The 8,397-nt window shown below is 38.3% G+C and overlaps 1 pseudogene; it reads right to left on the minus strand.

Annotated features, from left to right (window-relative positions):
• Positions 1–1,144: 1,144 nt before the first annotated feature.
• The window catches only part of LOC102854715, a 9,587-nt pseudogene continuing 2,334 nt past the window's right edge, over positions 1,145–8,397 (minus strand).

Raw genomic sequence — 8,397 nt, forward strand, 5'->3', positions numbered from 1 at the left:
TGGCACTCAACAACAACAACAACAACAACATGCATTCAGTGTAGAACAGATCCCAGCGGAGGCTCCTCCGACATCAGATATGGGCTGCATCCTGTATCCTCTTAGATTAGGACTGATCCCATTGGACTACAAGGTAGGTCATCATATAACTACCAGAGTTATATTATTACATAAAAGTCAAATTAGGGAATCATGGCCAAGTTTACACACAATATTAACCATCACAGAGGGTAATTTTGACAATGTAGTAAATGTCTTCTTCTTTGCTCACTTAAAAACCTGCCACCATGAAGATGAGCAGAAACAGAATTTGAGGAAGTAGCTTGCTAGTTGTCCAATTGAGGAACTCTTTCTCAATCTTGTGTAAATTCCTTGGTAAACTAATTGGCTCTTCTTATATATTGTTTCTATAGCTATGTATCATTGAGTCGATACAACTCCTAGCAACTTGGTGAACTACAGATTGGAAATATACCCTATTGGCACCATCCTCAGGATCTCCTATATGCATTGAAGAGGATGAAACCAGGTTGCTCCTTGGAGGCAAGGATTTTGAAATTCAGTCCCACATACTTTGGGTGTGTTGTCAGGAGAGTCCTTGGAGAAGGATATCATGTTTGGAAAGGTCCAAACTTGATGGACACCATGCCAAGAGGGGTGCAAGAAAGGAAGGTTCTGGATGAGATGGGTGGATTCAGTGACTGTGGCAATGGTGTCAGGTGTGTCAGAGACAGGTGGGCTCAGGATAGGGCAAGGTTCACAGCTATTGTCCATAGGGTTGCTATGTGTCTTAGTGGACTCGACAGAACATAACAAGAAATGCTATAGTCCCTGTGACAATCTATCTTTTTTTTTTTTACATAAGTTATTTTATTGAGGGCAGCAAGTTATTTGATGCCAGTTCGTTCTAGACAAAGGGAAGAGAGCATATCTTGGTCAGGTGTCCTGGCAGGAGAGACAACTACTGCTAAAGGCCCCACTAACAAATGCTCAGAATTCTGAAGTCCCCCATTTCTTCTAGACAGAAGTGGATGAGACTTGGGCTGTCAGAGGATCATGAAGACCAAGGAAGACAGATTCTCTCAACCATCCATCAAGAGTCTTGGGCCTTCTCTCAGCCAGGGCCATCCAATGGAAACAGAATTCATCTTCCCGACTCATCTGGACGACTCAAGCATCTCCTTCTCAACGCATTGCCATACTCCCTGCTCTTGGTCCTCTTTTCCGCATACTCATTCTTTAGACATTTCCTTATCTACCGATCAAGATCATTGCAGTGACCAAAAAATTTCAGGACGCTGCGATTTTGGTGGCATTCCTTTAGCAAGTTAATCAAGGTGTTACATTCTTCAGTGTGCAAGTGTGGAGACAAGTCCGGATGCCTCCTTAGGAGAATGTGATGGATCACAGCAGAACAACCAGAGCGGCACCGGCGCGGGGAGGACTTCGGACGTCCACACAGCGGCCAGATGCACCAGCGACCCCTTGACGAGCGGCCCCTGATGGGACGCCCTCCGCGGCCAGCCTCGTGACAATCTATCTTGTTGAGAGTCTTCCTCTCTTTCTCCGGTATTTGCCTTTCCCAGCATGACGTCTTCTTATATGTTTGGGACTAATTGTTTTAAGAATCTCCTAGGATGGTTGTATTTGTTGTTTGTCATAGAATAAAATTTAATGATCAGAATACAAACGAAAGGATCAATCACTCTATTTCAATTTTAGACAGACTTTTCATCTCTAACATGTTACGATTTAAAGTATTTCTTTCAATTCATTGCTCTTACAAATCCTTCAAGGACTTCGGCACCTTTAAGCTGCTGAACAATACCTACTTCTGTATATGACAAGGATAATGAATAGAATTTATCTTAAATCACTGCACACTGAGGGATTTTGAGTCTCTTTAGGGAAGAAAATAAGCATTCTGTTGTGCAATTTATGATCATTAAAGTCAAGAATATGTCTAAAGCAATTTCGTCATTGGGAAATATGCTTTGTATTAAATCTTCTATGCCAGAATCATAGATGCCAACATGAGTAAAATTTGTCTTGTGTAAATCTGTTAACTTAGTTCTCACATAAGAATGAATTTGTTACACTTCTCCATAAACAGTTTGTTTTTAAGTAGAAAGGATAAAGTTGCACTACTCTCTTCATTCATATCTTACATTCACACGATCTTAAGAAAGAAAATCTGTTTGAAATAACTTTAATACACTTTGAATCATCTTTTCATGCAAGATTCAAGTGTCTAAATGGTGATATAGTATGTGGTTATGCAAAATCAATCTCTGGAGCTCAATACTCCTGGAGTACTTTTGTCATTTACTTATTTCTTTCTAGCGCTTCTGCAGTAGTGAACTGCTTGGTAATCAGCATTTGGCAGTAGTTGATTTCTTATGTTTTCAAAATTATTTCCATCTTCTTTTCGATTATAGAACTACTCTGTTAACAGCAGGTGGAGATCGACACAAGTCTTTAAATTTGCATCTAAATCTTGGAAAACTTGACATGTCCGATGAAAATGCTGCGATATATTATTCCACATAACCAATAGAAACACACACTCAAGAGCTTGCTTTTGTGTGTGTGTTAAACTTTTCTTTTCGATCTTCTTATTGTACCTAGACTTTAGCAACATTTTCAAAGACATCTAGAATATAAGTATGAGATTCCAGGCTTGTATTCATTGTTAGAGTACGTATTTCCCAAAGTGTATTAGAGAGCCAGGTTGATACTTGATCATTGCCTAAATATGTCTTAAAGACTTCTCATCAGTGAATAGAGGTGGTAAAAAAATGTACAGGATAACTGAACAGAAGAAAAAAAAATCAACCTTTTCTAGACAATAATGGTAATTAAAATGATATGTTCATTTCATTCTAAACTCTTCCGTTGTTTGCCTTTATAATGCCCTGACATACTAGTAGCATTGTCATAGGACTGACTTTTGCATTTAAAAAAAGAAATTTCGCTAACTTCACATAAATAAGGTGTATTTGATTCACAATTTCCTCACTCTTAAGACTTTTTGCGCTAATAGAGGTGAGGAATAACTTGTCAGGTTTTCCATTTGTTGGAGGTGTGTCTCTTAAAACAATACTTAGTTAGGGGAGCTCTCGTGGCCTAGTGGCAAGGAGCTACAACTACAACCCCAGAGGTGCATGGTTTGAATCCACCAGATGCTCTGCCGGAGAAGGAGGAACAATCTATCTCCTCCTGTACCAGCCAGATCTGATTTGATGGTACACTCACACAAAAATAATAAAATTAAAAAAAATACTTAGTTGATCTGTTTGTCAAAGATCAGAAATTAAAATCTACAGATAAATTTAAATAGCAGAGTATACTTATTTCACTGAAAATAGTTAACAAACTTTATTACTTATTAAGTTTTTTTATTTGTTATTATCATTTAAATTATTCAAATAGCCATATTTCTAAAAATAAAAATGGAAGAAATTTATTTTATTTCTTGATTTTTATTTTTTAATGAAAGTATACACTCATATTGGCTTTTCATTCAATTATTCAAACACATTTTGTTCTACAATACTAATTGCAATTGTTCAACATAGTTAATTAGCATATCTGATCAAACGTACTGTGTGCTGCCTTTTCTTTCTCCTAACTTATGAATTTATTCGTTTTTACCATCTCCTCCCTTTTCTTATCCCTGATAGCCAACCAAGACTAATTCTACCCAAGTGCAAACCTTTCCTTAACTTTTTATTTCAGTGGTCTTGTACCATAATTGTCCTTTTGTAGCTGACTTATTACCCTTAAGACAATGCTGTGTAGGCGCATCCATGTTATGCAATGTTTTGTAGATTCTTTACTGTTTTTTAGTGTTTCACAGAACTTCATTGTGTGAAAATACCAAAGTTTCATAACTCATTTCTTTATCTGTAGATGGACAATCTGGTTGTTTTCATCGCCTTGCTATCTTAAATAATGCAGCAATGATAATGAATGTGTATATTTGGGTGAAAGCTCTTGTTTCTTTGGAATATAAAGCTAGCGGCATCACAATAGATGCTGAAGAGATTGAGATTGTTCACAGCTTTAGTTTGCTTGGCTCCACAGTCAGCACTCTTGGCACCAGTAGCCAGAAAATTAAAAGATGTTTTGCAATGGGAAAATCTGCTGTCAGAGACCTCTCCAAAGTACTGAAGAGCAACGATGTCAGTCTGGAGACTAAGATGTGCCTGATACAGGCCATGGTCTTCGCAATCACTTGCTATGTGTCAGAGGGCTGGACAATGACCAAGGAGGATAGAAGGAGAATTGATGCCTTTGAGCTGTGGTGTTGGAATAGAGTGTTGATATATCAGGAACTGCTAAGAAAATGAACAGCTTTGACCTGGAGAGGGTGAAACCAGGCTGCTCCTTGGAGGCAACAATTCTGAATCTTCATCTGACATACTTTGGACACGTTGCAAGGCGGGATCAGTCCTTGAAGAGGGACATCATGCTTGGGAGGGTGGAGGGACAGTGCAGGAGGGGAAGACCCTCTATGAGATGGATTGATTCAGTGACTGAGGAATTGGAGAGGTAGGTGTGTCAGAGACAGTGAGATTGGCACAGGATAGAGCAGGGTTTAGAGCTGTTGTATATAGGGTCACTATGAGTCGCAGGTGACTCAATGGCACATAACAGCAACAACAACAGTAGAATTACTCAATCAAATAGAGTTTCTAGTTCCAACTTTCTAAGGAAGCACCAAATTGCTTGACCTAGTGGTTGCACTAATTTGTAATTCCTACTAGCACTGTATAAGACTGCTAGTATAGCCACACCTCAGCCTTTGTTGTTTGCATTTGTTTTGCCGAATTTTGGTGATGTTATTGGGATGAGATTATATCTTTTTTTAAAAAAATTATTTTCATCTCTCTGATAGCTCATTTATGGACCTTGTAGCCTACTGGTAAGTCATGGCACTGCCAACCCAAAGGTAGGTGGTTCAAGTACACCATTGACTCCACAGAAGAAGACCAATCTCTTCCCGAGTTATTTAAAGCCTCTAAAAACCTGCTGGAAGGTCAAGTATGAGTCACTTCCAACTCTACAGCACCTAAAACCAACTGTAATTTAGTAAAGATATTGAGCTTTTCTTCAAGTGTTTGTTGGCCATCTGAATGTCTTTGATGAGTATCTTGTCATGTTCTCTGCCCATTTTGTAAATTAGTTGATTGGAATTTTTGTTCTTGTTGCATTGTTGGAGTTTTCTACAAATTTTGGAGATGAAACTCTTGTCAGAAACAAGAACTCCAACACAAACTGATAGACTCACACTCATGTTTATTGCAACATTATTCACAATAGCAAAGAGTTGGAAACAACTCACCCATCCATCATCAAATGAATGGATGTCTGAATAGACAATGGTACATACACACAATGGACTATGAAGTATCATTTTAAAACTACCAAGAATTTATTAAATACTGCATGACATGGATAAATTTAGAGAAAATTATGCTGAGTGACATAAGTCAGTCACAAAATGACAATTGTATAACACAATACCACTAATATAAAAAGCTAAGGAAAGGTTTATGCATAGACTCAATCTTGGAGGTTAACAGATGAAAAGAGAACAAAACTGACATAGTTAAGTAAGGGCTTGACTATGTAGTGTAATTGTTGTTTATTGTGTACTATCAAGTCAGAATCAACTCATAACTCAGGTTTTCAGAAGCAGTTAATTATATCTAATATTACAAACAAAATGTTTATCAGTTATTGAATGAATAACCATTATTACTCATAAACTTTCACTCAAACAATATATATATTTTTATATATTCTGAATTTCAAATTTTCTGGGTTTTGTACTCCATTTATTTTATTGACTTGATCTTTTAATTTTCTATTTATCTTATCTGCTTGGTCTCATATGGTTGTTTTGGTTTGGGGGTTGGTTTCTTTTTCCATTCTTCTAGAACTTTATCTATGTTTTCCTGCATCTTGGCTAGTTTCCTAGAAGGCTTTCTCAAGCCAATGAAGACACTTAACTTTCATTCCTTTTCAGGAAGTTCCAATAGCATTTGTTTTCTCTCTGAAAGACTGTTCTGGTTGTTTTGTTTTGTTCACATTTTATTCCATTTAATCCTGCATTTTGTTTAGCTTGTTTGTTTGTTTGTTTTGACTAATTTAAAGTTATCTTTTGCCTCCAAAACATTGTGGTGGTGATGTTTTTATATTATTCTGTCATGTTACATCTGAGTCATGTGAACCTACGTTCTGTCTTCTGTATAGACAATGGCAGAGTTTCCTGTTCACAATTTGTACAGAGCAATTGAGGACAGACTGGGCCAGATAAGATGGGGCAATTTTCAGTCTTGCTGAATGAATAAAGCTGCCAGAAGAATATGTGTGTTTTTTTATTGTCAGGAGAGAGAGGGAACAAAAGTTACATAGTTAGCCTGAGTGAAGGGAACCAGAAAAGAAAGGCAAAAAAGAGGAAAATGGGGGAAGGGGCGGGGGAAGGAGGGAGAGAGAAGGAAGACAAGGAAATGGAGGGAGGAAAGAGAGTGAGAAGGCCGTTTCTCCTTGGAGACTAGGATTTGGAAACTCTGTCTCACATACTTTGGGCACGGGGCCAGAAGAGATTGGTCCTTGGAGAAGGACATCATTCTTGGAAGGGTGGACAGACAGCACAGGAGAGGAAGACCCGGATGAGATGGATTAATACAGTAACTGGGACCATGGGGGTTGGTGTGTCAGAATTAGTGAGACTGGCTCAGGACAGGGCAGGGTTCAGAGCTGCTGCACATAATGGGGTCACTAGGCATTGTAGGCAACTCAACGGCACATAATAATAACATATGAAAAATTGTCTAAAAGTGAATGATAGTATAAATAAATGTTGTTGTTGTTGTTGTTGTTGTTACTAGGTGCCATCAAATTGCTTTTGACTCTTAGTAACCCTATGACCAACAGATCTGAATCCCACCCTATCTTGTGCCATCCTCAAAATCTCTGACACTCTTGAGCCCAGTCACTGTAACAGTCCATGTGGTTGAAGATCTTCCTTTCTTTCACCTTCCCTCTACTTTTCAAAGTATGATGTCCTTCTCCAAGGCACAGCCTCTCCTAGCAATATGCCCAAGGTATATGAGACAAAGCTTTATTACCTTTGCCTCCAAGGAGCACTCTGGTTGCTCCTTCTCCAAAATATATCTGGTTATTCTTTTGACAGTCCATGGGATAGTCAGTGATCTTCTCCAATACTACAATATAAAGGCAGCAATTCTTCTGTCATTCTCATGATCCAGGTCTCAGATACATAGTAATTGATTAAAAAGACCATGGCCTGAATCAGGCACACCTTAGTCTTCAAACTGATATCATTGCTCTTCAATAATTTGGAGATGTCCCTGACTACAGATTTTCCAGTGTAATACTTCCCCTCTTCTCCTGACTGTTGTTATCAAGGGTGCTGATAGTGGATCCAATTAAGATGAAGTTTTTGACAGTTTCAATCTTTTGTCATGATGTTGCCTATCTAGTCAGTGGTGAAGATTTTGGTTTTCTTGACATTCAAATTCAATCCATATTGAAGGCTGTATTCTATAATCAGCAAGTGCCTCAAGTCCCTCTCACTTTCAGCAAGCAAAGTTGTGTCATCTGCAATACGTAAGTTATGTAGAGACTTGCTCTGATTCTGATACTACATTCTTTTTTTATAGAGTCCAACTTCTAGAATAACTTGCTCAGCATACAAACTGAATAAGTAGGGAAAGAATACAACCCTGACACACAACTTTCTTAATTTTAAATAATGTAGTGTTACCTTTCTCTGTTCAAACAACAGCCTCTTGGTCTAGATATAGTGAGCAAAATCAAGTGTTCTGGGACTCCCTGTCTTCTCAATGTTAGTCATAATTTGCTATAATCTACACAGTCAAATTCCTTTGCATAGTTACCAAAGCATAAATAGATATTCTTCTGATGTTCTTTGCTTTCACCAGGATCCATCTTACATCAGCAATGATAGCCCGGGTGGCACAGCCTTTTCTCTAAAGCCAGCTTGAACTTCTGGCAGTTCTCTTATCTACGCACTGCTCTAGCCCTTTTGGAATGATCTTCAGCAGTATTTTACTTGCATGGGATATTAACTATGTTGTTAGGTAATGTTCACGTTCTGCTGGATCACCTTTCTTGGGAATGAGAACAGATAACGGATCTCTTCCAGGCAGTTGACTAGGCAGCTGTCCTCCAAATTTCCTGGCATAGTCTTATAAACAATTCCAGGGCTACATCGGTCAGTTGAAACATTTCAGTTGGTAGTCTATCAATTCCTGGGGCCTTATTTTTTGCCAACACCTCCTGTAAGCTTGAACGTCTTCCTTCATTACCATTAGCTTGATTCTATGGCACTTCCTGAAATAT

This window comes from Elephantulus edwardii, unplaced genomic scaffold (assembly GCF_000299155.1).
Source record: "Elephantulus edwardii isolate Elephantulus edwardi_28Jun2011 unplaced genomic scaffold, EleEdw1.0 scaffold00117, whole genome shotgun sequence".
NCBI classification, from domain to species: Eukaryota; Metazoa; Chordata; class Mammalia; order Macroscelidea; family Macroscelididae; genus Elephantulus; species Elephantulus edwardii.